Here is a 6,010-nt window from a genome sequence, read left to right on the forward strand (position 1 = left end):
GCCTCTTAAAGCGATGCAGCCCCGCCCCCCAGCCCGGCGAAGGCCTGACCCGCGTAGGGGAGAACGCTGGCGTGTGCTCGCTACCGCCGAGGGTAGCGGCTTCGCGCTCTGGGAACCTGCGGTCGTCCCTGGCTCCCGCCGCCCGTAGCCGCGCGTCCTTTGTTGTCTTGGGCGGTACTGAGGACCTTGGAAGTCCAGATGCTCCGTGGGTCTCTTTTGGTCACTTGTCAGCCTTTGTTTGTTTTGTACTTCCAGGGGTCGGGGCAGTTGGGGTCATCACCAATCCCGGCAGCATCGCTTTGGCCGCGGAAAGACGGGCGTGTGGATTTTAAACCCAGGCCACCGGTGGGGCGAGTGAGCAGCCGGGTGTGAGCGCCACTTGCCCCCAGCGCTGGAGTTCCCCCAGAACCCAGCGCCAGGCTCGGCGAGCCGCTGGTTCCCTGCAGGATGCGGAAGCTGCCGCGGACACCGACCTGCAGCCCTTCAGGTTCTCGGAGGCGCCTGCGCTTCCTGCCGCTGCGTTGCTCTCAAGGCCGTGTCATAAGCATTTGGGGACAGTGAAAAGGGAATGCGGAACGGGACGGGAAGCAAACCTTTGGACTGCGTGAATAGTCTTTTACCTGTAGTAAGGGACCCTCTCAGAGTGAAGAAGGAAAGAGCCAACCCCTCTGGGTCTGTGGGATTTGCGTCCACACCCTGCTCTCACGGTTGTTGCCATCAGAAGATGCAATTAGGGCCTTTGAGACCTCCAAGGAAGGCAGGCGGTCACAAGGGGCTCTTAGAGCCCCTCATTACAGGACTGAAGAGGTGGCCTCTGGCTGCGTTGAGGGGTGAGACTGCTCACCCTGGCAGTAGAGGTGTAACTAGCTTTCTGTGAATGAGACTTGCTAGGACATTCTCTCACATGAGAGCCTGTGCAGCTGTGAACAGTGGGCTCCGCCTGACACCCACACCCTCAGAGAGGGACCTCAGCATTGCCTTCCCTCAGTTCCCCACAGTATCTGTGGGGTGACTTCCTTCTCTGAAGCATGGCTGCCTCCACACTCCCCGAGTTTCAGCATGTGCTCGGCACAGCCCGTTCTCTGGAGTGCAGAGACCTGGGTCCCTAACCTGACTTTACCTCCTCTAGCTTGGTGGCCTTGGGCGAGTCACATAACTGCTCCAAGCCTCAGAACTTAATCTGTCACAGGGCATCGGCCCCTTTCTCTCACAGGGTGTGTGAGACTCAAATCCAGTGAGGGAAGGGCTGTCCTGGTCAGCCCCAGCAGTGTGAGCAGGACAGACGTTCATGGCAGTGAGGGGCTCCACCCCCACTCCTAGACAAGAGCAAGTGCCTGAAACAGAAATTATCACCTACCAGAATACATTATAAACATAGGCGCTTAGGGCTCAAAGATACTCCCGTTTCTAATCCAATTTCTGTATTTTTTTTCTTGGTGGGGGGAGGAAACAATCATCCCTCAACTTTGGCGTTGTTACTTCCAAATTCTGTCACTGTGGGTAGCTTTTCTTTTTTGAGCTTCAATTTCTTTATTCCTCACGATCCCTGATGATATGCACTCCTTATCAAGTCTCAGTGGGGTGCAATGAGAGTCAAGCAAGGTAACGCTTCTGAAATACATTGTGAACCCTCAAGCACTAATACATATTAGGTCTTATTATGGTATTGATAAGGAAACCAAGCCCTGGGAAAGGACTAATCCAAATACCGTTAAACACATAGCCAGGGCATCTGCAGCAGAATGGTCAGTAAGGCAAGTAATTTATTTCCGTTTGCTCTGCAATTTGCCAAAGCCAAGTGTCCTCCTATTTCCATATAGCTTCCAGCCTCCCTGTTTGAAAAAAAAATTTCTATATTTATTTATACTAAGGTGTAAATGATTGCTGTCCCACTCAGCAAACGTTTTCTGAGCATCTCCCTGGTTATTTTTCATGAGGTCCATTTCCTGCCTTTCTCTGTCCAGCCCCGTGCTCAGGAGGCTGCCGCAGGGGCTGCTCCTTGCCCTTGGGCTACCAATTGGTTCATGATGGGCTTTAAAAAATTAAGAACAATTGTATTGCAGAATAATGTGCATATGCTAAAGTGCAGAGATGTTTGTGTGAATGTTTATGTTTATAAACTGCTCAGACCAAGACAGAATATTTCCCCACCCATTAGGCTCCCCTCACCCTTTCTAGGCAGTACCACCCACCCCGCACTGGAGATCCTATTGTTTTGCCTTCTGTTACCATAGGTTCATTTTGCCTATTCTTGAACTTTGTATACACTGAATCACACAGGATGTTCTCTTTTGTGCCTCGTTTTGTTTGCTCCTCATTGTGCCTGTGAAATTATTCATTTTATTACATATGTTATTTGTTTGCTCATTTGTGCTGCCAAGGAGAGCCCCACTGTGTGACATTTATGTATCCACTCCATAGTCCACGGCTATTTGGCCAGTAAGAATCCACAAGGCTGCAAGAGCACATTTGTACATGTTTCCTTGTGCACATGTGTGTTGCTTTCTCTTGGATGGAGGGACAATGAGGACATGGACACATCTGAATGCAGTGGTCCCAGGGACAGATGACCCTGGGTAGAAATGCCATCTCCCAGGAACAGGTATGGAAGGTGAGGTTTGAGGCCTGACCAGGAGTCTGCCTGGGAACCTGTGTCAGGAACTCTTGGCCAGCAAGAGGATCCCAACCTGGATGGGGGAGTGCGCAGAAGAGAAGAAAGAAAGACAGACGGGGTCTGGAGGGCTGGATAGGTGATGCCTAAGCAGCAGCTTTATTGTGCACAGGGTTCTAGTTATATACATGATGACTTACGTCAGCCAAAATGCTGTTTCAGGAGATGAAAGGGGAACAAAGAATCTTAAAGTAAATTAACAAACTGACTTACATCAGATATGGATAATGGAAAAGTTAGATACACAATCGGGTATATTTTAGATGGGTCAGGTGTCTTTTCATTATCTTGGTAAGGGAACAGATGTCTATCTATGTTAATGATTTACAGGAGTTACAGGCTAGGCAGTAAACACATTTATCTACCCTTACAATGAGTTTCTATCCTTACAATGAGTTTCTACCATAAGTAAAAAAACAAAGTCATAAAGTATGTTTGTTTCAGGAACACAGTGTCTTCCATGACCATAACTCATCCTGTAATCGTCTAGTAAAGTTTTCTTTTAAGTCAATCCTTCTTTTAATTCTTACTTTCCCATAGCTCAACTTCCTCCAACGAGGCCTGTGTCTGGGCTCAAGCTCACCATATGGCGAGACCCAGCTTACAAGGTGTCTCACATGGGAACGATCCCCACAATCTGTATTTCCAGCAGTTCAGGTTTGGGTTCTAGTGCCTCAAACCTCCACAACTATGCCTTGGTCATGAGCTGGGTTACAGCAAAAAATGAAGGTGAATTTTAACAAAATCGAGGAGCATTGCTTGCAGTCAACTAAGATGTCTTTCTTCACATTGTTAACTAATGAGGTCAAGTATGGCCATTAGGAAAGTGAATGTGTTTGTAGGCAGAAGGATCAGGGCAGCAGATGGGGTTTTAGTGGGTTCACATGTGATGGCCCAAGGGTGGTGAGGCCCATGGTGTGGGAAGGATTACACAGGAAGTCAGGGCACCATCTCTCCTTGGTATTCCAGTGCCAAGCCTCAGTTCCACATACAGAATAACCATAAATGGGGAAATCGATCTCTCTGCATCTCTGTCATGTACGCAGATCACTTGGGACCAGGAGTTCAAGGCTGCACTGTGCTATGATTGTATCACTGCACTCCAGCCTGGGCAATGGATTGAGACTCTGGATCTAAAATAAAGATACAATAAAAATTAACAAAACTCAATGTTGTATTATTTCATGCCTACGATATTTAATGGGGCCCCCATACATTGATTCTTAACCGTTTGTTGCTCAACATCCCTGAAATGTCTAATGAGAGTGATAGCCCTTCTCTCCAAAAAGGCTCATATAACCCACGACATTGTGCTCACACTCTGGGGGTCCCAGGTGCCCCAGGTTGGGAAGCCTGCTCTGAGGGGAGGCATGGTCCCTGCAGGCGGCAGCCGACCCCTCTGAGCTTCCTACTATTAATAAGCTGGGCACTCCCGACATGTTTTGGTTGTGGCTGTTGCTGGGCTTGGATGTTTATTTTCCTTCCAAATATGGGAACAAAGGTGATGTTCTTTTCCCTGATTTTCATCTGTTTTTCTGTCCAAAGAAAGTGGCCAAAGAAGCCTGTGTTTGGGGCTGATTTCAGGCTTTTCCCAACTGGGCAAGAGGGCAGAGCAGACTCCGCTCTGTGTGAGGGGTGTGCCAGTGTCAACAGCAGCACATCCAAGACGCCAGCCCCAGGCTCTCCATGCAAAAAACTGTCCTGATCTTCCAGAAAGGTTTTAATAACATTTTAACTCTGTAAGTAATAAGTAGATACTGTGTTGTTATTATTAACGATTTTTATGTAAATATTATGGATAAGGCAAAAATCTTCTTGGATCACCACCACCTCCATCCTGCCCTCTCCTGCCCTTCCTCAGCTCGCTCTGAATCCTCCCACGCCTTGTCCCATACAGTGATAGACACTCGTCACAAGTGGGATTTCGCGCTGTGGCTGGTTTGCGCAGTGCTATCGTATTCCACGGAATGCTCACAGCTTGCTTTCTCACCCAACAGTGTGTAGCTCTTCTCGTCCCAGGGCACGGGGGCTGCCCCGCTGTTGTCAGTGCGTGGAGTTCCCCGCACGTGTGCAGCGCATCACAGCGAACATCTCTCTCCTGCTGCCCTCGCGCTGTTTCCAGTTGGTCCTTGGCATCCACAGCACCGTCCTGAGCATGCGCGAGCACATCCTGTCCCTGTGGGTGCCTCGCTGGGCGTAATACCAAGAAGTGGAATTGCTGGATTTTAGGGTATGTATATTTTATTTAGTTAGTTATTTCATTTTTATTTCATAACCATAAACTCTGCAGTCCAGCTAAATGTGGAGGGGAACAAGGGAACTATGGAAGAAGCCAAAGAACTGCAGCTAGACCAAAGATGGTAGGGCACTGCGAGCAACAGAGTGGAGCGGGGCGCTCCTGAGCTAAGAAGGAGTGGGCTGGTGGTTAAGAGAAAACACAAGTCAAATCTTAGCGCTGTCCACAGTCGGCAGTGGTGATCTGCTGCTGGTCTTGCCGTTCCTGGGCCCAGGGGCTCTGTGGCTTCCACCCTGTCCATATACCTAGTCAAAGATCATGTGCTTGCCATCCAGACACTCAGTCTTGGCTGAAATACTGGGACCCGTTTGTGTTGGGTCTAGCATTTGCCATGGACAAGACGCCAGGACCCGGGTGATTCAGGATGAAGTCCTCATCATCAAATGTCTCCCTGCAGACGGACTTGCCGCCAGTGTCATTATGGCATGTGAAGTCGCTGCCCTGGCAACAAGCCCTGGAATGGCTCTGTGGAAGCAGAAATCCTCATACCCAAATTCTTTCTCTTCAGGGTTCAGAGCATGAAAGTTTTCTGCTGTCTTTGGAACCTTGTCTGCAAACACCTAGAAGGAGACCGGCCCAAGGACTCACCACCAATGGCAATGGCAAAGAACATGGGGGGTTGACCATGGCAGATGGCAGGGGGCTCTGGGAGGCAGCAGCATTTGCAAAGCTGTGTATCTTTAAATCCCAGTAGATCCCGCCTTGCTTCTTGTTCCTCCCATGTATGCAGCCCCTTTTTCTGTGGAACCACTGCCGTGCTGACTGTGAAGCTGGGCTGGACAGTCTCTCAAAAATACCCTCTTTCCCCTTTCTATGACATCAGCATCGCACTAATGGTAATGTAATAGCTGCCATTTATGCCTTCCTTCAAAATATATTCAGAAACTTACCTTTTCAAAGAACAGAAAAATAGAAAATGAATGGAAATGGCTGGTGAGAAACGTCCTTGAGGAAACCCCTGGTGCATATTTGGTCCTCTCAGTCCACAGTTTTTGTGCAGAATGAGCGGGAAGGAGGTTGGTGGCAGCTGTGTGGTGACTGCG

The sequence above is a fragment of the Aotus nancymaae genome, unplaced genomic scaffold (genome assembly GCF_030222135.1).
Source record: "Aotus nancymaae isolate 86718 unplaced genomic scaffold, 86718_ANA_hifiasm-v0.15.2.pri h1tg000020l, whole genome shotgun sequence".
Classification (NCBI taxonomy): Eukaryota; Metazoa; Chordata; class Mammalia; order Primates; family Aotidae; genus Aotus; species Aotus nancymaae.